The sequence below is a fragment of the Podarcis raffonei genome, chromosome 6 (assembly GCF_027172205.1).
Source record: "Podarcis raffonei isolate rPodRaf1 chromosome 6, rPodRaf1.pri, whole genome shotgun sequence".
Lineage (NCBI taxonomy): Eukaryota > Metazoa > Chordata > Lepidosauria > Squamata > Lacertidae > Podarcis > Podarcis raffonei.
The window spans coordinates 83076362-83102728 of NC_070607.1; the positions used below are offsets into that span (position 1 = coordinate 83076362).

The window sequence follows — 26367 nt, forward strand, 5'->3', positions numbered from 1 at the left end:
AATGATGACATTAATAAGGAAATTACAAAAGACCCAACAAATGGCATTTATGTTAAATCAATAATGCTCTGTGTGTGTGTGTGTGTGTGTGTGTGTGTGTGTGTGTGTGTGTTTGTTTGTTTGTTTAGTTCTAATCTTTCTTTGGGGGAAAAAATATATCTTTCCAAACAGTTGGCAATTCCCATTCTTGTTCTTCTTCCGGAACATAATTAAAAACATGTTGTGGTGTCTACTTAAGACATCAACTTTCCCAAGCCTGTCTTGTCCACTGCGTTTTAAACAAAGACACTTGTTTTGGCACTGTGCCCTTAATTAATCATGGGAGGCTTTATTGCTGCACACACAAACACACACACAAATGTCTTTGTTCAATTGTTCATCACAAGCCCAGTTTCTGCAGAACTTAATTTACAGAACCAGTCTGAGGTGGGCAAACCAGATTTTATTTTATTATAAGCATGTCTCCCAATGTATCCATTTGATGAAGACATATGAGAGTGTCATGAATCAATCTGTAGTGTTTAATTGGCCAGCGACCCTTGGGCGTTAATACAATTAAAGCAGCAAATTTTGCAGTAACTGTACTGGGACCAGCTGGATTCACAAAATCCAAGGTGGTGTCAGCTGTTCCTCCAGACCACAGTATATTCTCTAACATATGGAACCATACTTGGAATTCTAGCCCACCAAGCAAATGCAATATAACTCAGGGCCTATCTGCACTGCGCATTTAAAGCGTTTTCATGGCACTTTAAGCAGTCATGGCTTTCCCCAAAGAATTCAGGGGACTGTAGTTTGTTAAAGGTCCTAAGCATTCTTAGGAGATCCCTGTTCGCCTCACAATTCCCAGAGTAGTTTGGGAACCAATCTCATATCCCAGGATACTCACTTTTTGAAGAAGGCAACTCTAGTAAATATTATAAGCAGCAACAATTCCGGAAATTATAGCTGTAAATAGGAGTCTCTTAATAACTCTCAGCACCCTCAACAGACTGTAGGTCCCAAGATTCGGGGTGGTGATGGTCACTGCTGTTTATAGTTGTATAATACTGCATCAAATGCCTAGTGCAGATGTGGCTTCATTCAGTGAATTTGTTGCTTATGAAAAGCTACCTCCGTTCTCTGCAGCTTCTGCAGTCCAGGTCAGTTTGACCCAACATTACATCTGCACTCTTTTGTAGGGAATGTGAAATCTCATGGAAATCACTCTTTGGAATAAAGCAAAGATCGAATGACATTAGGCAGGCTTTGTTGAAGAGCAACTCTGGACTTTCCCAATGAATTTGCAACAAGGTTCAGAGAGAAAAGCAATAATGAAATGCATTTGCTGTACAATTATTTCCCACCACATGCTCAATTTTTATTTCAGAGAAGTGTATAAATGTTCTGCACCTCATTCCGTCCGTCCCCCCCCCCCCATTTTAATCAGTGATAAACAACTATTAACTGTTATGCTGCTGCTGCTGAGTGTACAGTGGGAGTCAATGCAAGCAAGTACGCCTTTTAAAGTATTCCATTATTTCCTGTTTTGCAATAAAGAGCCCATCATGGCCAACAACTCAACTCTCAAGTGAAATGGGAATTTAGAGAGCCATGGGTTGAAAATGGATGCCCCATTACTGAAACAGCTGCAGTGGGCTCCAGTTTGTGTCTTCACCAAATTCAAAATGCTGTTGGTGGCTGTTAAATCATTTTATGGCATAAAGCAATCTCATAGGAAATCTGGTCCCAAGCTGTTAAGGGCTTTATATACTAATAGCAACACTTCGAACTTTGCCTGGTAGTAAACTGACTCTGAGCACAGGTGTTATATGCCGACAAGGCCTCACTCCTGTCAGCAATTGTGCTGCAGCATTTGGCACTAACTGCAGCTTCCACAACAAGCCTGAGGAAAGCCCCACATAGAGCACATGGTGGTAATCCAGTCTTGAAATAACCAACACATGAACTGGCCATAGCTATCAAACCAGTCACAGAGCTCTACCTGGGGCTACCTTTGAAGGTGACCTGGAAACTACAACTAGTCCAGAATGTGGCAGCTAGACTGGTGACTGGGAGAGGCCGCCAAGACCATATAACACTGGTCCTGAAAGACCTACATTGGCTCCCAGTACATTTCCGAGCACAATTCAAAGTGTTGGTGCTGACCTTTAAAGCCCTAAACGGCCTCGGCCCAGTATACCTGAAGGAGCCTCTCCACCCCCATCGTTCCACCCGGACACTGAGGTCCAGCGCCGAGGGCCTTCTGGCAGTTCCCTCATTGCGAGAAGCAAAGCTACAGGGAACCAGGCAGAGGGCCTTCTTGGTAGTGGCACCCGCCCTGTGGAATGCCCTCCCATCAGATGTCAAGGAAATAAACAACTATCTGACTTTTAGAAGACATCTGAAGACAGACGTGTTTAGGGAAGTGTTTATCATTTGATATTTTATCACTTTTTTGTTCTGTTGGGAGCTGCCCAGAGTGGCTGGAGAAACCCAGCCAGATGGGCGGGGTATAACGTTTTTGTTGTTGTTGTTGTTGTTGTTACTGAAGCTACCTGAGCCTCCAGTGACAGAGCTGGATCTAGCAGCACCCTCAAACTGTGAACCTGCTCATTTGAGGGGAGTGCAACCCCATCAAGGATAGGCAACTGACCAGTTTCCCAGACATGGGAGCTACTTACCCACAGTGCCTCCATCTTGCCAGGTATTCAAGCCCGGCTTGTTTTTCCTTATCCATTTATTTCTGATAGATGCGCTGTGCTTTTTTTGTTTGTTTGTTTATCTCCTCCACCACTTCCCTTTCAGTGGTTCAGTTTATTTTTGTTGCTCTAAATTGTACAAGTATGTCCAATCAGGTCTCCCACTGGGATCTGGAAGGGGCATGTCCTTTGATCATCCCCCATCCTTTTCCTCCCTTCCTCCTTTCCCATCGCATCCCTGAAACAAAATCCTCAAGTGTTTCTGTGGCTCATATCCTCCTTCCTTCCTATTCATTCCATTCCAGCCTCTTTAATCACAGTTGGGTAGGCTGAAGCTTCAGCAGGCCTGTTCTGACGCGGATCCTGCAGCTTGGCAGCGCTCGCTAGCAGCGAGACAAGTGTGTGGACAGTGAAGCAAGGTCGCTCAAGCAGCCTCATACTGTCGTTTCCTCCAGGGACACCACTTAAAATCATATGACGTGTCCTCTGGCTGGATCACTGGGGTTGCCTTTCTCGGCTGCTCGGCAGCTGTAAAAGTTAAGCCTTCTGTCACAGAAGCAAGTCAAGGGACATTTGAATATTTGCTGTCACAACCATTCTCAGCAATTCAAATATGCCATCAAATTTTAACCGTCCACAACTGTGAGGTTTTCTTAAATGCAGGAGGGGGGGATGGTCCTTCCACAAGCTCCGACTAGGTTTTCTCTAATTTATCTCCCGCCCTCCAAAATATAGGGCCATGCACTGACACAATAGTTTCTAGCAGTGAATGTCTCAGGGGAAGCAGGATTAATGTTCTTTTCTGTTTAGGATTCTCTTGAAGAAGGGTACTGTTAAAAAGCAAGAGGGCAGATTGATAAGAAACAAAAGCATTTTCCCAAGGTTGGCTAGATTCTTGGCAGCTCTCACAGACCCTTCAAGTGTCCCTATTTTCCAGGGACAGTCCTGGACTTACAGAAGCCATCCCGGTTTCTGATCTGATCCTGGAAAGTCCTGCTTTTCCTTAGGCCACCCTTATTTTCATCGGAGAAATGTTGGAGGGCATGGGGTTATGCCACCCCCGAGCCAAGGGATAAGGAAATAGACAAACTTGAGAAGACATCTGAAGGCAGCCCTGTATAATGTTTAATGTTTTATTATGTTTTTATATGTGTTGGAAACAGCCTAGAGTGGCCAGCACAGCCCAGTAAGATTGGTGGAGTTTAAATAATAGAATTATTACTATCATTATTATGGAATAGGATTACCCTATTTTCATCAGAGAAATGTTGGAGGGTATGCTCTCACTCCTCAACTGACCACCATTTGCAACTGTTGAATAGGTGTTAATTTGATGGTGTTCAGAGCAGAGAAATATGTGTCTCTTCCTATCTTCAGTCTTCCAGGGGAGAATTTGACTGCTATGTGTTTTGTAGGGCTGGCCATGTGCCCGACTCTACAGAGGACAGTCCTCTGTTTCCAGGGCTGTTGGTGGATAGTCTTCTCTTTGAAAGAGTCTTCTGTTTGAAAGGTTGTTGGGTCCAAGTCCAGTTTAAAGATCTAGAACCCTAAGGAGGGAAAGCAGAGGCCTTGAAGTGGTCTGTCAACAGTTATCACCCAATCAACAAACTGAACAGGTGCAAAGGGACCTGGCTATTGTCTTCCCCACTATGGTGAAATGGACTGCATTTGCATTTGCATCTTAGTAATTATTTCTAATTTTGCTTATGTGCATATAAATTACCACATGCGAGTTTTATGCAAATCTGTGTCTTCTTTTTCTTCTCTTTTTTTGGTGAGACATTTCATCTTTTTGGGAAACATGTGAAGATCATGCTCGGAAACTGAGATGAAAGACCAGGCCTCAGAAATGCAAATCGTGTTACTTTCTGATATTTACACATAACTAGGAGTATAGGCTTCAGAACTACTTGGCAGTGTTCCTTCTATACCTATATGTAGGCTGTTTTCTTTTATCATTTTCTTTAAGGGATGGTTTTAAAAAACCGAAAAAAACCTAGTAATCACAATTTCTGGCTTTCAAGTCCTTAGGAAATATGGCACCATCCCATGAAGAAGGTCATTGAGGGCTTTTGAGATGTGAGAGTATTCTGAAGATGGATTAATGGCAAAGACAAATGATGATTTTTATTTCAACTGAAGTTTCGGTGGGCTTTCTTTACGGGGGTAGGGTTAATAAACCACACTTGACACAGAATATTGTAAATTCCTGCAAAAACAGCATTGCTTTAAAGTTCGGTGAAGGATCAAAAAGAGTGGAATCTCTATTATTGTTGTTATTTTATGCCCTGGAAAAGGAAAGTGTATTTGGGGTTTGCGCATATATATATATATGCGCATATATATATATATATATATATATATATATATATATAACCTCCAGGAAACTGCATCTTTGTCTTTTGTCTTTCCTCCCTTCTCTTTGTGGTCCAGAGACAGTGCGCTGACTGACTCCTTCAGAAAAGAGATCAGTGAAATTGTCAGTTGATTACTTCTCCTTGATTAGCATTTATAAGAGCCCTGTGATACATTATTTGCATTCCTATTTAGCCGTGATTTTGTGGGGCAGCAATGATTAAACTTGTCACGGGGTCTGATTGACAGGGTCAGATCTTCACTTTCTACTCTTTTGAAATTAAAAACAAATGTGTCAGCTCTCTTCATGGGCAGTAGCGCTGTGAAGCTTGCTCGCCTTGTCATCAGAGATAGGTCAGGAATGTTTTAATTTTAGGGATGGATTCTGCTTGTCAGTGTAGGATGTGACGGCGTGTAGTTCTGGAGATGAGATGTGAAGGGTGTAAAACAAAGAATGGGAAGAACAAAGACAAAGACACTCACATTATTAGACAGATTTAATTAGTCTGAATGGATATTATGCTAGATGAAGCAGCGAGCTGTGAAATTAACCCTTGATTACGGATCGGCGGATCATGCTCGTAAAGGGAATCAAAAACCTTTGTGAATAAAAGGGAAGGTGTGGTTCTTTCCTGACACCCTCTCCCCCGTCATCCTCACAACTTCTGTTTGGATCCAAAGGGAGGGGGAGCTTTGATGAATCAACCCTGGATGTTAGCATTTTGAAAGCCATGAACGTATTTCTTTCAACCCATTTTGCTCCACAGAACTGGAGAGGCTCAGACCACAGATCTGAAACTCAGCACTGCAGAAATGAGCAGGGATCACCTTAGCAGCTGCTATATAGAGTTCAACTCAGTCCATTCCTACCTAAATCTATGCACATTTGCAATGCATAGGGAATGGGCAGGTCAGATTTAAGTTTATGATACAGGGAGCGACCCAAGGCTATTAACTTCCTAAGAGCTTTGCTATTGACTGCGGGTAGGATGTGGAGCAGATTTCATGAGCGGCCCTCATTTCAGTAGCCCCGGTGCTCCCACTCCTTTAAAACCAGAAGCACCTTGTAGAAGATAAAATTTCAGAATGTAAGTGGAGAATTAAGATGGTATTAAGCAATAAAAGGATATGGCTTGGAGAAGGTCAATAAATGTCCAAGAGAGCCTAAAGTAGAGGACATTATCAGAAGGAAAAGTATCATCGTTAAGAGGTTAATAAAGAAGTATTGGGCAAGGAAGCAGTATGGAACAAGCATGGCACAGAGAACGTATTGCACCTTGAGCTCCTTGCAAATGAAATAAGCATCTGTATATCATCATATCATTTCCTTGATTTTATTGCTTTATCTTTTTGTAGACCGCTTTGAAGGTGTGTGGGGGGTGTTTTTTACAAGCAAGTGGTATAAAAGTTTTATAAAGTATATAAATAATTATCACTTGTCACATCCGCATTTCAATGCAAGATTGCTGCTAACTTCTAACTGTACCCTACTTCCTAATACAGTGGTACCCTGGGTTACATACGCTTCAGGTTACATACGCTTCAGGTTACAGACTCCGCTAACCCAGAAATATTACCTCAGGTTAAGTACTTTGCTTCAGGATGAGAACAGAAATCGTGCTCCGGCGGCGCGGCGGCAGCAGCAGGAGGCCCCATTAGCTAAAGTGGTGCTTCAGGTTAAGAATAGTTTCGGGTTAAGAACGGACCTCCGGAACGAATTAAGTACTTAACCCGAGGTACCACTGTATTGGGTAAGAGACAACAAACTGAAGCTCAATGCAGATAAGACTGAGGCACTGTTAGTGAGCAGTTCCCTAATCTGGATGGATAAGAGGCTCCCTGCTCTTGATGGGAATGAATGGCTCTCTTAACCCTCCCCCAATGTGCTCTTGCCCTCAGCAAGGAGTGTGCACCAGTTGCTCCTCTGAGTAAGTGGCACCGATCCACTGGCAGAGCAGCACTTATCAGGCAGCCTCTGGCTCACAGGTGATCCGTACTTAACCTGAAACTGTTCTTAACCTGAAGCACCACTTTAGCTAATGGAGCCTCCTGCTGCTGCCGTGCCACCGGAGCACGATTTTTGTTCTCATCCTGAAGCAAAGTTCTTAACCTGAAGCATTATTTCTGGGTTAGCGGAGTCTGTAACCTGAAACATATGTTACCTGAAACATATGTAACCCGAGGTACCACTGTATGCAATATACATTTACCCAAGCGACCTACATTCTAAGAAGGATTTAGGTTTATGGCAATGTGTGGACATGGTGAATTAGGTTCAATTTGGCCTAATCCGAGGTAGACACATTTCCCTATCCAAGTTTAATCAGGACAAATACACTAACCTGTTACTTTTGATGAGTGATCGCAATCTGAAGCCAAATAAGATGTGATGCTGCTCTGGCATGGAACTTGGAAGATCAGTCAAGATGGAGTCTCTTTGGGATGCTTAACTTTAGGAAAGACACTTCTACTTTCCAGTGCCTTCCAACGTTACTATCGGGAAGTGAGCTAGCAGTTTAAATTAAATCCCCATAAAAAAAAACCATCATGGGATTTTTAGAAGGACTGATCTTTGGATGCAAAACCTAATATAGTATGAACAGACTTACTTACTTTGAAATAAATGGGTTGGAGAGAATTATAATCTAACCGAACGACAAAATGGCCTTTAGTCTGGGCCATCATTCAGTTATTGGAATAGCTCGATAACAACAAATGTCAGTCTGGCTGAAGTTAATGGGACTGCAATGTCTTAAATCACAACAACTTACCTTTTGTGTGTGTGTGTTGACTTACGTTGTTGAAAAGATGTAGATGGAAAGAACCAAATGCACAGAAGTAGGCTGGGAGATAATGGACAACTTGGTTAAATTCCCAAGGATTTAAGAGGACCCAATGTAGTCCTCATGGGCTGCATAGTAAGAAAATGTTATCCCTAAGATGTGGATGCAGAAAGCTGAAGGTTATAATGGGTATTCATCCTGACTATGAACTGCTAATGATGTATCATATTATATTATATTATATTATATTATATTATATTATATTATATTAATTTCCCTCCCTTGCTCCTGAAGGAGCTCAGGGTGAATAGCAGTACAATCTCTGTACGTGAAAAACACGCTCTTCTGATCTTTTTTTTAAGGCATGGCTTTCTCATTACCACCATTTGAAGGGACACACTTTGTTCTTCACATGAACTACAAAGTAAAAACAAACAAACAGTGGTTCTTATTAAGTGAGTGAATCAGGTGAAAATGGAGAAGAGCTGTAGCTCAGCAGTGGAGCAGGTGCTTTGCATGCAAGAAGGTCCCATGTTCATTCCCTGGCATCAGGGTAGGGCTGGGAATATCTGAAATCCTGGAGAGCTGCCTCCGCTCAGCGTAAACAGCGGGTGGCGGTGCGGTCTCAACTACTGAGCCTCTTGAGCTTGCCAATTGAAAGGTCAGCAGTTCAAATCTGTGCAATGGGGTGAGCTCCCATTGCTCTGTCCCAGCTCCTGCCAACCTAGTAGTATGAAAGCATGCCAGCTCAAGTAGATAAATAAGCACTGCTATGGCAGGAAGGTAAACAGTGTTTCTGTGCACTCTGGCGTCCGCCACAGTGTCCCGTTGCGCCAGAAGTGGTTTAGTCATGCTGGCCACATGACCCGGAAAGCTGTCTGCAGACAGGCACTCAGGCTGAAGCAAGACGAGCGTCGCACTCCATAGTCGAGTTTGACTGGACTTAACCATCCAGGGGTCCTTTACCTTTACCTTTTACCTAAACAATACCGAGCTAGATGAACCAGTGAAGTGACTTGGTATAAGGCAAGACTAAGGTAGATAGGATCGTCTGATACTATATAAAATCTCATCCATGCTTATCTGAGAATCCCAACAGGATTCACTTAGGCATAGACCTGTGTAGGATTATACTGTAAATGCAGCTTGAATGTCCTGGTGAGGAAATGGGATGATGATGGTGATGATAATTTATTATTTATACCCTGCCCACCTGGCTGGGTTTCTCCAGCCACTCTGGGCGGCTTCCAATGGAATATTAAAATACAATAACCTATTAAACATTAAAAGCTTCCCTAAACAGGGCTGCCTTCAGATGTCTTCTAAAAATCTGGTAGTTGTTTTTCCCTTTGACATCTGGTGGGAGGGCGTTCCACAGGGCGGGTGCCACTACCAAGAAGACCCTCTGTCTGGTTCCCTGTAACTTGGCTTCTCGCATTGAGGGAAATGCCAGAAGGCCCTCGGCGCTGGACCTCAGTGTCCGGGCAGAATGATGGGGGTGGAGATGCTCCTTCAGGTATACTGGGCCGAGGCCATTTAGGGCTTTAAAGGTCAGCACCAACACTTTGGATTGTGCTCGGAAACATACTGGGACTTCTAGTGGAGGGCTAATGTTAGGCACTAAATAGTGAGGAGAGCAGGGCGGTGACTGTCAAAGTTTCCACTTGGGTGCCAAGGAAGGCAGCCAGTCTTCAGCTGAGCTCATGGAAAGCAGCAGCCAGAGAATTATAATTCCATGGTTGGTGGAGCTCCTACGGTTCACTGCTCACAGCTCAGCTCACTGATTTTCCTATGAGGTCATGGTGGATAGGCCTTATCCAGGGATAGGGGAGAAATTCAATTCAGTTCACTTTTAAAGGTGAACCTACTTTGCAAAACAATGTGTGAACTGAAATAGTGTCATCCTCCACAAAATTCACAATTCTCCAAATTTTGCATTTTGGTCCTCCAGCCAGGTAATGACACACACAAAAAACACATATACTGAGGTAGATTGTATATAAAAATGCATATATTAGTGAAAGTAACATGCAAAAAAATGCATATACAGTATTGGGGAAAATATAAAATGTGTATATTAGGAGAAATTTGTGCTGCATGCTTGTGAATTTTCATGAGTACCTTTTTTAAAAGGAAGAAAAGAAATGCAGACTGATGTGAAAATGCGGAGAAACGAATTTAAGATTGGGGGGAAATGGGAAACGGGGAGAAAGCAAAACTCATCGATTCACACATTCCTAGCCTGATCTGCTCCTACCAGCAATCCTAGGGCTGTAGCCCCCTCCTCTGGTTCTACCGCTGTTCTGGAAATCTCCCCTGTGTTTTTTCGACCGGTTGCCATCAATTAAAGAGAAGAGAAAAGACACTCAAAATTACCAACAGGGAGAGAAAATTTCAGTTGCTTTCTCATAAGTGGAGTTTCTAAGATTCTTGGGGAGGGGGGAATCATGTGCTTTAAATGTGTGGTGCAGACACAGCCGCTATTGAACTTTATACTTGCACAGGAAATGCACGCATTTTAGGTGGCAGTTTACCCCTTTTCACTGCTGTGCTTTAATGATGGCAGCGTTCCTTAATATCAGCTTTAGTAGCTACTATTGCTGCAAGGAGTAAGTAGTCACCATATGCAATAAGTTGCTGCTATTGCTATAATTAGCAGTAAGTAGAGATTGGCAGCTCCAGAACTGACCCAGAATGGATTGTATTTCAGGCATGCTTACATCAGTGTTGATGCTCACATGGTTTGAGAAATTGCTGTGATGTGAGGGGGGGGTGGATCATCCAATCCCTGGAGTATCCATCTACATATGAAAGAAAAAATGTATCTACTGCCTGTCCTGAATATTCAGGAAATTCAGTTCATCATGCAGGGTATCTTCCGTCCTCAGATCCAAGTCAGACTCATTGCTTATGCTCAGAGCACTCGATCCTTGTTTTGTTTTTAGCTCCTCTATCCCATCTTCTTCCTCCCTCCCACCCCCCACCCCAAATGAAATTCGTTCCTATGCTAGCTTAGCATGTCAGCTTGTAAGTCTATAAAACAGTTTTCTACCAGCTGGAGGTCTAACATGCTACATGAATACATAACAGTGCCTAACCAAGAAGGTTTGTAATTCAGTAATTAGCTGTAATTAATGAACACAAAGTGAAGACTCATTTACAGTTTAAATTATCACATTAGCTCCTGTCACCCTCTATGTACACAAAACAGCAGGAATTCAATTATTTTTATTCTTCGGAGCTAATTTAAAATTTAAGGAATGCCATTACATGAAATAATAGGTAGGAAATGTAATAGAAATCACTGGGAACAGTTGGCCGACCATAGAATAGGAGTGTGTGTGTGCTGGCAGCGAGGGGGGGTGCTATCAGTGACAATTTGGAAATGTTTGCATGGTCTCTGTGGTTTTTTCCTGTCTTGTTTTTCAAGCATCTGAAGGGTTAGCATCCCGCCTTTCTTTGGCGTATTTAAAATGAAAACGAGCTTGGGGGCTGCTGACTCTTTGTAGCAAGACTAGTCGTTAAGCGTAATTGTAGAAGCGGTTGATACAGATAATGCTGTTGATAGTAACAAGATGACAGCGGGGAAATGCTCCCGACATTATATTTAATGGGGCTGAGCCAATGGTATCTGCGCAGCCTCTTATTGTACGATTCACCAATCTCGACTAGCAAAACTTCAGTCTTAGCAGAGCTTAAGTGACTGCCGTTTTGCAATCTGCCTCTAGTTTTTGTACACGCATCTGGAGTGTATGGGGGGGCGTGCCTTTCCCTTTTTATTTTATTTTATTTTATTGATTTATTTTGCTTTTAAGCACATCAGTTTGCATATACCCCTGTTGCATATGCTGCTTAAGTGAGAACCCAGTTTATCAAAAGAAAAATAAATCCAGACACACTCAGTACTAGTTCAGAAGCTCCTGCACTCATCTGAATTACCACCCTGTTTTCCTCCATCTTGATTTCAGAGCCCAACGCTCCCTTATTTATTTATTTGTCTGCTTGTTTCAGCCTGAGCAAGCAGCCCCATGGCCCAGTTTTTCGTGGGTGATCAGCTACTGAGTCGTGCATTTTCTGTAGATAGAGGGGCGGTGGTGACAAGGCAGAGGGAGGGGGTAGAATGGGGACTCTATTGGTGAAATGTTGTCATAATTAATGAAACCTGCCAGTAATTGGGAAGGTGTAAGGCTCTGCAATATGGTAATGATCGTTATCCGTTCCGTATGGCATGCTCTCTGCCGCCACACGCCACGCCGCCAAACTCCCCTCTCAAACAATCCCTCATCATCTCTGGGATCTCGGATACTTAGCCATGCAAATCTTCCTGACAAGCCTCTATGTCTTTGTCTCCCTAACTGGACAGTATAGAGTTGTTTATGGATATTGAAGGCATTTAGGTCTCAGTTGGAGGTTGTTCAAAAATCGTTAGCAAAGTTGCCTTCACAGCATTGTCAAATATTTATCCCTGGTTTCAACAGCGGCCCTCCCACCCTCTTGTGACAAAATCAGCAATAGATTGTCTGATCTGGTGCTGCCCATGCGATCAATTCTCTGCACACAGGAACACGTGTACACATGTATTATCTGAATCCTATTTTACCATCAATCTTACATAGAAATAACTTGAACAGGACTGTTCAAACGAGATTTGAAGCTAGGCTTCCACTTCGGAACTGAACATTTGCTTCTCTTATGGACTGAGGGAGGTCCACCTGTCCAGCCACACTGCGTGACCTCAGTGGTGGACCTCAGTGGACTCTGATGCCTAGTAGGTGAAGGCCAAAAGGCAACACCAAGTGAGATCAATGATGCGGACAGGAAACACCACCTAAAAAGAATCATAGTGTCATAGCGACACCATGTGATTTATGTTCCTGATACCAGATTTGAATGAGATTTTATTGTGACTATCTTTCATAATATGCGGCAGCTAGACTGGGGACTGGGGACGGCCGCCAAGACCACATAACACTGGTCTTGAAAGACATACATTGGCTCCCAGTACGTTTCCAAGCACAATTCAAAGTGTTGGTGTTGACCTTTAAAGCCCTAAATGGCCTCGGCCCAGTATACCTGAAGGAGCGTCTCCACCCCCATTGTTCTGCCCGGACACTGAGGTCCAGCGCCGAGTGGCACCTGCCCTGTGGAACGCCCTCCCATCAGATGTCAAAGAGATCTACCTGACATTCAGAAGACATCTTAAGGCAGCCCTCTTCAGGGAAGTTTTTAATGTGTGACATCTTAGTGTATTTTTGGTCTTTGTGGAAGCCGCCCAGAGTGGCTGGGGAAACCCAGCCAGATGGGCAGGGTACAAATAATAAATAATAATAATAATAATAATAATAATTATTATTAGCACTGCAGTGGGAAGATTTTGGGCATCACAGGGCAGCACAGAGTCTCAAAGGAAGATGTGCTCTCTCATACCCACATTCCCAGCATGTTCACCCTTCTGTCTTAGCAACGTCTACACTGGCTTGGTCATGTCCACAGAAAGAATGGTGGCAGGATCCCCAAGGACATGCTCTACGGGGAGCTGGCTTCAGGCACCAGGTCCTTTGGCATACCAAGTCTGTAATACAAAGATATCTGAAACAGTGACATGAAGGCTGCCAACATCAACCCCGCCAACGTGGGAATCCTTTGCAGGCATCTGCAGTGCCTGAAGAAAGACAGCCAGGTTGTGCATCCATAGCAGTGCCCAGAGGAGGAATGACCACTGGGAGGAGCACAGGGAGAAGAGACGCCATAGTGCATCTACAGCAACGCAACCGGATGTCTTCATCTGCCCCAGCCTCAACAAAACATGTCTCTCCCACATCGGCCTCTACCGCCACAGCGGGTGATGCAACCTTCTAATGGTTTCCCTTAAGCCCTAATGCACGCCCACCTATTGTCTCCCAAAGCAGACAGAGGCCAACAACAAACTTTTGTAAGTTGCTTTGAGAGTCTCTTGGGGCTATGAAACAGGATATAAGTACACTCAACATAAATAATAATACTTAATCTTCTACCAAACTCCAAATCCAAACTCTTCTTCTACCTTAGTAGCTTCACACACACACACACACCCCAGATAATCTTCTGCTGGGGAAGGAATGGAAATCGAAATGTGCCATAATTTTATTTTTAAAATTAATATTGTACAGAATGTCTGTGTTTAAACAAAATCAAATATTTTCCAAAAATTGGTTTGCTGTAGGATTCTAAAATAGAATCCCTGTCCTCCTGAGGCACAGAATAAACTAATGTCATATCTGCACCATACATTTAAAGCAGTGTTTACCACATTAAACAGTCATGGCTTCCCCCAAACAAGAGTTATACTTGGAAGAATGTATGTGTGTCCCCCCCCCCCAACACAGAGAACTACACATTATAGAAATAACATAGTATGTGCAGGTTTGTAATTCTTCACTTTGATGTGTGTGTGGGGGGGCTTTTGTTTTATTTTTAACGTAACGCCGCTATGGCTGACTAATGTCATGTGAACATGGCTTCATGTCCCAAATCTTCCTGGCCTGTTTTCCACCGCCATCATGCCTGAGAAGATACATTTATTTACAGTGAAGGCAAAAACAGGTTAGTGAAGTGTGAGCGATTTCCAGTAGGAAAACAGAACAAGAAAAAGCCTCTTTCTGCCTGTGCTGGTCTTCGCTTCAAACTGTAGCTGCAATAGCAGCAGTGTGTACGTGAGTTTGAACAGAAAGATACAGTAGATAACAAGGAGGAAATTATGGGTAAATACATAAAATATTGTTCTGCTGTGGGAGAGGTACTTGACAGGCCCTCTCCCATTCGAGGTGAGCAAGAGGCAGACTTAAATAAATAAATAAATAAATAAGTGTCAACCTTATAACACTGACACAAAACACACACCAAATGTAGTCTCCTCACCAACTTCATGATTACACAAAGTTGGTGTGTCTGCGTTACGTTCACCAATTTTGTCTCAGGGCTTTCTTTTTGCTTAATGAAAGGAGATCTCCTTGTTTCTCCTGTGGTTCAGCAGGCAAATGGAAGCCTATAACTGAAGACAACCACTTAACTTGCTTCAATCCCAGATGTGATTGCCTGATCAAGGGGTTAATCAAAGGCCTGAAGCAAATTGAAAAGAAGGAAAAGGAACTCCGGAATAATTAGGGACTCCTCCTGACTCTGCCGCGCTTTTATCTCAGAGTTGCTGCAGACGTGTTGATAAGCAGAGAAGGCATGGTGTAAGGAGTGCAGTTGACTAGACCTGGACCATGCTTCTCCATCACAGGGAGATCTTTCACATCTACCCCAGCTGGGAAACACATTAGTGACGTGGGGAATGCCATGCAGTGGCGGAGCTTCATGCTCCAACACTGGGGCGGCAGAGAGCAGGTGGGGGCAGGGCTGGCACCCCACTGGGATCGTGCTGCCGGGGGTAGTGCGCTCCCCCCCCCACTCCTCTTCCTCCGCCAGCACATCCCTCCACAGGTGAGAGCTCTCTAGACTTGTCCACACCAAAGAGGGGGAGACTGTTTTCAGACTGAGAGCCACTTTCTGGCCCACCTTCCTGTAGTCACATGTCAGTGGTGGGCAGGGCCAGAGACAAAAGCAGGTGGAGCAAAAATGTATTGCCCCCCCCCCCTGTACAGCTTCTCCATGATTTCAGGGAGAAGATCTCTCCCCCACCCTACCGGGAGATGCCAAGGATTGAAGCAGGTCTCCGCCACTGAGTTAAGGTCTTTCTCGAAAGGCCAAAAGCGCCCCCCCTCCAATGTAATGTATAAGGCACAAAATCAGGTTCACATCCATGCTATGCATTTAAAGCACTCTAACTATTATACCACTTCAATAGACATGGCTTCCCTTAAAGAATTGTGTGAAATGTAGTTTGTTAAGGGTGCTGACAGATGAATTAAAACAACAACAAAAGCAACGAGAGATGGTTTTTTTAAAAGCATACAAACAAACACGAGATCTGGGTCACATCATCTACACTACACATTTAAAGCATTCTCTTTTTTAACTGACTATAAGAGTCATGGCTATAATAGTCATGGCTTCCCCAATGGATCCTGGGAGCTATAGTCCCTTGGGAATTACAGTTCTGTGAGGGGCCTCCTGGCAACTATCCTCATGCTTAAGAAACTACAGTTCCCAGGATTCCCTGAGGGAAGTTTTAACTGCTAAAGTGGTATAAGAGTGCTTTAAATGTATAGATGTGATGGAGGGGGCATGTCCGGTTCTCCCACACAGGGCGCTGAGCTGAGGGGGTGCTTTCCCACCTCCTTCCCAAAAAAGACATGCTGGGCTTTGGGAAGGAGATGGGAGGGCTCTGGGACTCTGCCAGAGCCTTATACCTCCTTCCTAAAGCCCAGTGCCTCGCTTAGCTGGTTTTGCTCAAGGGCTGAGCAGTGGGTGGGTGTGTCAAATTTGGGTTTTGCACAGGGTGCCATATTATCAACATCCACTCCGGGAGAGGGAGCCACAATGCCGAGGTGAGGGAGAGGGAAGAGAGGAGCCCCATTGCCTACAGAAACCATCCCTGATTTGCTTGACCAGGAAAGGTCACAGTGGGTGGTGGACTTCTCAGTGCCCCCTCTTGAAAGTAGCAGCAGAAGGCCTTTTGGTGGGGCCAGGTGTGTGCAGCTGTGTTTAATGTATCAGATCTGTTTGGCGCTGCAACAGTCTCTCTCTCTCTCTCTCTCTCTCTCTCTCTCTCTCTTTCTGATGCCGGATACAAACCGCTGTGCAGAGTAATTGCCAAATGCTTACATCAATGCATAAATAAGACAAATAAATTTATTTACATTATTCATATTTTCTGTGCTTTCCTGCTCTTTTATTTATGCCTTAAACAACAGTTACAGTAAATATAACAATAAAAAAGAGTGCCTGCAGCAGGCCGGATGATGATCAAAAAGCTCTGATATAGAGCAATTCATGTTTCTTCTTTACAATCGCTAACGAATCTTAACTTGAGCCGTGTTACGTTCCCATGTGAGTGATAAGCAATGATTTATTAGGAAGTGTCACGAAATCGGAATGCCGTACAGTGAGAAATGAGTGAGTGGGAAACGCGTTCCCAGTTTCCCAGTCTCATTACTCAAAGATGCAGAGTCCCTTTTCCTAGCCTAATTTCACCAGAGATTTTCTTAAAGGCCCTTGCTTTACAACGGGGGGGGGGGGGAAATCAACAACCAAGGCTTGCAGAGAAATGCCTGACCCTGACATAGCCTTGCTGTCTGTTGTCTGTGCCATTATTATGAGGTACAGGGAGCCCTCACAAGGGCAACCCATGCTACTTACATGAACAATGTTATGTGATCCAGGATGTTACAGATCTCAGCTTAGAATAACTTATTTTAAAGTTATTTATGTATGCATTTAGAGCTGTATCTGACATCATTGGTCCACTAGTGCTAGCAGATGGGTGGGTTTTAAATTGTGCAACAGAGGAACCCAATGCAACAGCTGCATTAGCTGGAACTCGCTGCACAACAAATTGTACAATCTATTGTGCAACCAAGTTGCCAGCAGCGGGCTTACTGCTAGCACAAAACCTGTTGCCTGCAGAACAGCATTATCTCTGCATGACTTTAACTTAGTGGTACATTGAATACAATTCATAGTATATTTTATATCTTGTTTTCATCCATTTCATCCAAGAAGTCATTTCCAGGGGGTCTCCGATTCAGGTACTGACCAGTCTGAATCTTGCTTAGCATCAAGCACATCGGTTTTTCCTCAGCTTGCACACGGTCACAATGGAATATTGAGGAGACCTGGCCCCCTCCTTGAAAATTTGGGGGGGCCTCGGCCCCTGCCCCCACTAGATGGCACCCCTGCTTAGCATCATATGACCTGAGATCTGAAGATAAGAGAAACTAGGAGGACCTTGTCAGATTCTTTGTCCATCTGACCCCAAACTTCCCTACCCTAACAGCAGCAATTCAGGGTCTCCAGCAGAAATTGTTGCCCTGGCAATGCCAAGGAATGGGGCAATTTGCATGCAAAGGATGTGCTCTGTCGCTGAGTTATGATCCCTCTAAGCAATTCATAGAGGGCATATCTATTGATGACTATTAGCCACGATTGCTGAAGTGCATATGAGTGTGTGCCAGGGATAGTCACCAACTTGCATGGTTTTAAAGGTGGATCAGACAGATTTACAGAGGATAAGGCTATCAAAAACTGATAGCCATGATTGCTTTGCTCTTGTCTCCATGGTGAGAGTCAGTGTACTTCTGAATGGCAATTCCTGAGAACCGCAAGAGAGGAGAATGCACTTGTGCTCAGGTCCTACTTGTGAGTTTCCTACATGCATCTGGTTGGCCACTGTGAGAACTGGGCGCTGGACTGGATGGGTCTTTGGCCTGATCCAGCAAGACTCTTCTTATGCTCTTGTGTTGTGTGTCTCCATGGAGGGGCTGTATGGCATATATAAAGAGAGAGGGAGGCAGAAATAGAGAGATACTGCTGCTGTTTGTCTGCTGATGTCCTGGTGTGGGTTTCCTCTTCCTTAAGAGTTGAACAGGAGGGCAAATGTTCACAGGAGAGGCTCGACTCATCATCATGATGGTTGAAATCACAACCACTGAATTTTTGCCCCCACACGGCTCTTAAAAGGCAAGTACGCCTGCTTTGTTTTGAATCTGGCAATCTTGTCTATCCCCAAGCTAAAGTGGGGACAGCCCCATGGCAGGAAGCTGGCAGAAGTGCATCTTTTCCTTCCATTTTCCTGGTGAACTTCTGTGTGCCATTTTAGCCTTGCAAAACGCAGAGTTTCCCATTGGCAATGCCAGCTTCCCCTTCTCCAGAGAAAAGTTGACATGATGTTTCATTTAAGAAACTTGTCAGCGATGAGCAAAGAAAATTTCACAGCATCATGAAAAGGAACTGAAAGAAGAAATATTTTTTTAAAAAGCTTGGTGGAGACTTATTGATTTTATATACTCCTGACCATGGGCATTGCCAGGGTTTGTGGTGGGGGCAAACTTCATGTTGGGAAGGGGCAGAACCTCAGTTGGTTAAGTCTTTTTTTAATTCACTTGATTTGGGGGGGCAGCTGTCCCCCTTGTCCCCCCCTCTCCACAGTTTACACAGAAAGAAAAACACTGCCAGCTCCCACTGATGAAACACTGAGTTCTGGAAGCCAATAGGTGACAATCTGCGTCACAGTAATGAAACCAAGCTTTTCACATATTGGTTAGGACTTGCAAGGGTTCCAGTTGGAGAATAGCCTCTACCCAAGGCACCATGGACTTCGAAGAAGCACAAACGCAGGACGAAAGGGAGAAGTTAGCTAAGACAGGGGTCAGCAACCTAATGCCCATGGGCCACAAGCGGCCCATGGGGGTCGTTTAACTGGCCCATGGACCCCTGCCACCTGCTTGGTCGGCTTCCATGCGCCATGCTAAACAGGCACGGAGCAGAGCAGGGACTGCCTTCCACAATGCTAGCCGGCTTCCCATTGGCTGCAGGAAGTTCCTGCAGCCAATGGGAAGCTGTGCATACCTCCTCCGCACCAGAAGGAGTGCCGGAAACAGTGTTTGTGCATGTGCGTGCGTGCACTCCAGCCCACCATGGCGTCTGCAGGACCGTGAACCGTCCCAAGCCACAAAAACTTTGCAGACCCCTGAGCTAAGAGGAAGGCACGTTTGACAAATCCTCACCGTGATCAACTCCTACCCAGAAATCAGTCCCCACTTTTGGAAGACGTGCGGATTCAGAATCAGCCTCCACAGTCCTTTACGGACACACCGTTAAGACCATATTCATGGAAGACAATCTTACTCAGCCACAAGTGATCGCCAAAGAAGAAGAACCAGCTGCATGTGTGTGATTAGATGTCATTAAACTCGTTAATAAAAGAAAAATGGGTTGTGTAGTCAACAACCTAGGAGAGCTGGATGCAAACCGTTGTGGCTCTCATATGCAAGTATATTTAGTCAGACTCTCATTCTCTGAATGAGAACCAAACAACACTGAACTGAAATGCAATGCCCACCATTCAGAACGATACAGAACGCAACCCTCGTCTTTTTCTATATTCCAGTCACTACTTACTAGCTAATTTGCATGATATGTTGAGATGGTGGTTCTTAAGTGCACAGCTCATTACTTAATTGTTACGACTGACAGGTACTGTGATCGCCTGATAAGGAAGTTCAACAAAAGAGCTGAGCGGCAGTCATCGTTTCACCTAACCAAGCTACAATGTGATGGCTGCAATTATTACGTGTTAAACAGCACCTTGTGAACCAGCGCTTAGCATCCTCACCGGTGAAAGAGGGGCTAACTGCCCCATAGAAAATATTTTCAGGATCAATCAGCAGGTGGCTTGGAGATGGCATTCAGAGTGAGAGCGGAGTTCACATTCAACCCCAGCACAGGGCAGCTGCTGGCGGGGCCCTTTGTGCCAGCAAAGCTCACTAATGGTGCCCACTATATGGCCACTTACACTGACCATCTGTGTGACCTTTTGCACCTAGTGAGAGGTGTAAACCAGGAGTAGGGAGCAGAGCTAGCCTACCAGGTGGCCACACATCCCTCTTCACCTGTTGTTTCAAGACGGTTGAGCACAAAAATGGCGGCATGGTCAAAAAGACCTGCTTTCCAGTACACCAAATACAGCTGTGGGAACCCAGGGAAGGGCCTCATCAGACCTGCAAAAACAGCGGTCTTATTGCTCTGGTGGGGGGGGCAGTGGGATTTCCTAAGGCAGTGTGGAGAGGTAAGGGAGAGGCAGGAAGGCACTGGAGGGGTTAATAACAACAACAACAACAACAACGTTTATTATTAGTTATACCCCGCCCATCTGGCTAGGTTTCCCCAGCCACTCTGTGCAGCTTCCAACAGAATATTAAAATACACTAGTCTATTAAACTTTAAAAGCTTCCCTAAACAGGGCTGCCTTTAGATGTCTTCTAAAATCTGGTAGTTGTTTTTCTCTTTGACATCTGGTGGGAGGGTGTTCCACAGGGCGGGCGCAACTACCGAGAAGGTCTTCTGTCTGGTTCCCTGTAACTTGGCTTCTCACAGTGAGGGAACCGCCAGAAGGCCCTCGGTGCTGGATCTCAGTGTCCAGGCTGAACAATGGGGGTGGAGACACTCCTTCAGGTATACTGGACCGAGGCCATTTAGGGCTTTAAAGGTCAGCACCAACACTTTGAATTGTGCTCGGAAACGTACTGGGAGCCAGTGTGGTCTCAGTTGCCGTTCCCAGTCACCAGTCTAGCTGCCGCATCCTGGATTAGTTGTAGTTTCCGGGACACCTTCAAAGGTAGCCCCACGTAGAGCACATTGCAGTAGTCCAAGCGGCTGATAACTAGAGCATGCACCACTCTGGTGAGACAGTCCACAGGCATGTAGGGTCTCAGCCTGCATACCAAATGGAACTGGTAGACAGCTGCCCTGGACACAGAATTGACCTGCGCCTCCATGGACACCTGTGAGTCCACGATGACTTCCAGGCTGCGCACCTGGTCCTTCAGAATGACCACCAGGCTTTGAAAAGCTGGTACCACTGGGTCCAGTTAATTCATTTTGTTGATGTAATTAAACTAAAATTGGATTTTGAATAAATGGTGCAATTGATTGTTACTGCTTTGAATTTCATTGTGTTGTTATCTTCCTCAGTTTCCTCAAGCAAACCACTACTCTGAATAGTGGGGTTTTTTTATAGGGTAGGAGGCACTGGGGATGAGTTTATAGAACCAATCGGGCAGCAAATGAAAAGTTTGGGAACCATTGTTCTAAAGCATGGGCACATTCATATGGGAGTAAGCAGTCCTTGAGGTTCTTTGATTTCAAACCATATGGGGCAGTCTTCTTCAATCTGGTGCCCTCCCAATATTTTGGACTACAAGTCCCATCAGCCCCAGCCAGCATAGGGCTGATGGGAGTTGTAGTCCAAACCATTGAGAGGGCACCAGGTTTGCTGAAGCTGCTAAAGAACCTTATAGATACATGTCTATTTGCACTTTTGCTTTCTTATTGAATCCCTCTGGAACAGATGCACGTGAAAACACGTCAGCTCAAAGAAATGCAATTTTTTAAAGAAGCAATTCTGACGTTGTCATTCGCATTGTCATTTTGTTTTGTTTTTAATTATCTCTGATTGCAGGACCAATGCCTTAACCCCCACCCCCAGCTCTCCCGCCCTGACCGCCCACACCTTCTCCGCACGTCGCACCGCGGCTGACATTGAACTTCCAACAACCCGGACTGAGAAGACTGCCAAAAGAATAATAAAAACCTCCAGCTATTCTTCTTCATCCTCACTAACAATTTGGTAATGAAGTATTGATTTCCACTCCCCTGCTTATGGACGATATTAGATTTTCATTGATAAACTGCAGCGAGGTTGTCTGGTCTCCACTGTCCCCTTCTGCTGTCACTAAAACAAAGTACCACTGAAGTAGGATAATGACTGAAAACATTGATGTACTTATTTTGTCAATTTGTAACACTCGACAGGAAAGGGGGGGTGGGAAGTATAATTCTTCATCGTTTAATGTCCAAGCGTGCTCCACAAGATGCAGTCACACTGGAAGGTTTGCTTTTCATGGTAATCTCTGTTTCCTATTTATAACCCCTTTGGGATAGTTTGTCTAAAGGAAATGTTTCAACTCCGTGCAGCTATTAGTAGTGCACCTGGGTTGCCCAATCCAGTCATGGCACTAGGGATCAATACATCACCGTAAGCAGAAGAATTATTAAGTTAAAACAGATCCCGAGCCAAAAAAACTCGGAACAGCGTTAATCTTCCCAGCAAGTTGTTCCAATAGTTGCGGTTAACCCTGTTGTTGCCAAAGATTTGTTGAAAATTGATTGTTCCTCCAGCTCTTTTATTCACATTGTCTTTGCTTTCTTTTTTTAATTTAAGCATCGTCATATTTCTGTATTTCAAGGTGTATGCAATGAAACTTTTGCCCTCCAAACAAACGAAAACGAGAAAGGGTGTGTTTTTAACATGTGTATTGACGGCTCGAACCTTTTCCCAGCTTTTATCAATGCAAGAACAAACAGCTCACTTGTCGTCAGGACTATTATGGATACTTAGTAATGCAAAGACCCTAAGAAACACTATCTCCTGTTACCTATTTTTAAAATTCCAGCTCATTTTCCAAAGGAGCTACATTGCCTTGAAAAAGAGGCAGAAGGAAACATTCTGTTTAAAAATGGTTCTTTTAACTCCCCCCCCCCCCATTAAAACTTTTGAGGTTCCGATTTTAATTTGTGGAATATTCACGTTAATAATGAGATCTAATTAAGACATCCATTAAAAGCCCGTTAAAGTTAATTTAACGTAAAAATTCCAATAGAACTGTATTAGATTTTCTCCATTAAATTAACGTTATGGATTTTTAACGGATGTCTTAATTATATGTTATTATTAACAGGAATACTGTATTACACAGATTAAAATTGGGTTCTATGTCAACTCACGGATAGCTTCCAAGACGTTTTAATGGTGAGCGCTCCCCATCACCCAGTACATTGTTTGTAGGGGTTAAATACAGGCACAAGCTCCTTTTCTCTAGCTAAGCATTTTCTATACAAAGCCAGCCTTTAAGAGACAATCTGTCTGTGCATTTAAAGAATGGGTTTTCATATCCTTAAAGGAGAAATAAGACTGCATTGAGTCATAAATTGCTACTCAAAATATAAAGAGGGGCATACACTAGGCATAAAACTGAAAGTGTTTTGGGGGAGAAAGACAGAATTCTTAGAGGAATAAAAGCAGTACAAGCTAAAGCTAAAATAAAATGGAATCCTGAACAAACATAGGCTGGAATCTGTTTAGTGTTTCCTCCAGTTTCTGAGAACAGAAAAACCTGACATCAGAATTGTCTGAGAAATTTTGACACGATCCCTAAACTCAACATGGAAGCAAGGAGGGGGGGGAGAGGGAAAAAAAATTCCCTTCTTATTTACCTCCTAGGGAAAGTGTTGCCCTTATGCCACATATAATAGCAAATTGCTTTTTTTATGGCATGCATAACCTAGATGGGAAAAAATATGGCGCTTGAGGGAAGGAGGGGAAAAGTAAATGAAGTTCCAGGAATGTCATTCTGAAGTAATGAGGCATGGACAGAAAATATACCCCTCACATCATCGGATTGAGATGGCAGTCGAAATAGCTTCATTGAAGTGTCAGCACTCATCCATCAATCAATCATCCACAAGGAAAAATAGCGACAGTACAACGGGGCAGCTTTTATGGGATTTACTCATGGGCATAGGGAATAGCAGCTCAAATGTAGTTCTGACATGAAAAGCAAGGTGCTGATATTATTTTTTATGATGGGAGGATCATAAAGTGAATTGAGAACAGTGAGGTCTGTCTTTGCTTAACCTATTCAACTGGAAACAAACGGAGCTCAACTGGAAACGTACAGAGCCTTCGGATGGGTTAAGATTGAAGCATGCAGGCGCTGTGGCAGGCCACCGGCCATTGACAACGAAATTCTATTAAAGCCCAAATCGATGCATTAGTGCTGGGCTCCTCTGAAGCTGTTAAATTGCACCAAGCCCAGCCTGGGATTATTAAATGAAGTTACGTAATGGGTAGCTCTGCAATGCCGTGAGGCCTGGAGGGTGGGGGGGAGTGCAGGCGGGCAGGGAGAGTGGGAATGAGAAGCAACACATTTCAGTTTTGGGGAGAAGCAGCGCCCATTTCCAATGCAAAAGGCCTCCCCTCTCGTCCTCTCGGCAGAAGCTGATTCTGGAGCCACAAAAAAGGCAATGCAAGGACCGCCAACTTGGCTTTGAACGGCACACCAAAACCGAGCCCGTTCTGTTTGTTGCTCAGTATTCCATGAGCAGCTTATTGTGCAGAACGAGGGTTCAATTCAGCAGGGAGATGTTATGAGCAAGCGCCACCGAAACTAATGGGATTTGCACAAGAGCACTTGTATGGAGCCCTGGAGCACAGCAGCTGGCTGAGAGAACGAGCTACAAATCAGGATTCCCTGGCTCAGGTTTTGCCTTTGCCATGAGATCACTAGATGGCCCCCAAGCTGGTCTCCCTTGGCCTCAGTTCCTGCATCAACAAAATGGGGATAATGAGACTGACCTGCTCTATAGGTTTCTTGTAAGGATTACAGCAAGTTAATGTAAGCTATGTGCTTTCAACACTCTAAGGCACTAGATAAATGCCAAGTATTATTGTTATTATTGAATGATTAGCAGCGCTCTCATGTGCAGCCCCTGCTCACTTCCAAAATAACTTCCTGCTGGATTGCACCCTAGATTTGCAAACAGTGGGTGTGTTTTAAGAGTGGAAAAATTACCTTCTGCTTAACATCATCAGCCATTTTTAACAGCTCGGACACCAGCTTCTGTCATTTGCAGAGCAATCGTCAATGCAGAAAACCACTGACCTTGTGAAAAGCTCCCATGTTGCTTTAGTGGGCATGAAGCTGTCCAGACTGAAATGAACCGGTGGAAACCAGATGCAAAATTCTCTGAAATCTTGGGAGAATCTTTTTAAAATTCCATGGACTCAGGAATTAGGGATCACAGTTCTGCTTATGCTGGTAAACAATGGGCAGATACTTTCAGGTACAGTATTATGTACACCTTTCGCATTGTACTCCAATATGACATTCTGGGTTTATAGCTACTAGGTGTAATTCTCTTTGTGTGGCGGCCCATTTGGCAGCTGGATAATGCCTACTTTTATTTTTTAATTAACTCTATAAAGTTTGTAGTCCTGGTGGCTTCAGAAAATGTTAAGCAGTGTCTAAGAAATTAATAGAACTCCATTTGTGCATTCCACTGCATTGACAGTGGTGACGGAACAACTGCATACTGCTCCTTCAGGGACAAGACACCATGATTTAATGATCTTGGAACTGGGAAGACCCAAGGTCAAAACCCAGGTAACCAAAAATCTTACTGGGACACCTTGGGCTGATCGTTCTCTTGCAGCCTACCTAACTCATAGGATTGTTGAGAGGATATAAAGAGAAGGGACCCTGCGTGCTGCCCTGAGCTTCTTGGAGGAAGGATGAGATATCAAAAATGCAATGCAGTAATATATAATAATATTATAAGAAGACTTAAAATATAAGAAGGCTGTATAGGAAGAGAACATGTGATTCCTCCCAGTGCCAGCATTATCTAGGTTGTTGCTGTTGTTGTTACTACTGCTTAATGCCAAAGTAGGTATTTAAGCAGTTTGCAACACTAAAAACCAAATATGCAAGCATCGAAATATAAAATCCACAATTAAGGTACACAATAAAACAATGCCCTTAAAATGTAAACACCCATCTGTAAAATACACAAAGCAAACCCCATTAAAACATTTAAAAATATTTACGTCCAAAATTAAAATATGCAGCTCAGGTGGCGAATCACCACACCCACTGCTATTCACAGTGGGATCAAAGCCTTCCTGGGTGCCACTGCAAATAGCAGCCACTAGGAGGAATGATTCTGCATTGGGACTATGGCAGCAGCAAAGGGTTAAAGCCTCCTCTCCTTATGTTGTGGTTGTGACTCAGCTTGCCCACCCCTTTCCACCAACTATTCATTACTTAGAAACAAATGACCCAAAGGCA

At 44.0% G+C, this 26367-nt stretch overlaps 1 protein-coding gene across 1 annotated transcript in view; it reads left to right on the forward strand.

The window, feature by feature from the left end:
• Window positions 1-23854, forward strand: part of TSHZ2 (teashirt zinc finger homeobox 2) — a 330403-nt gene extending 306549 nt beyond the window's left edge. Inside the window, exon 3 of the mRNA XM_053394279.1 lies at window positions 21921-23854. The gene's annotated coding sequence lies outside the window, so the exon portion shown is untranslated. The remainder of the gene's footprint in view (window positions 1-21920) is intronic.
• Window positions 23855-26367: the final 2513 nt, after the last annotated feature.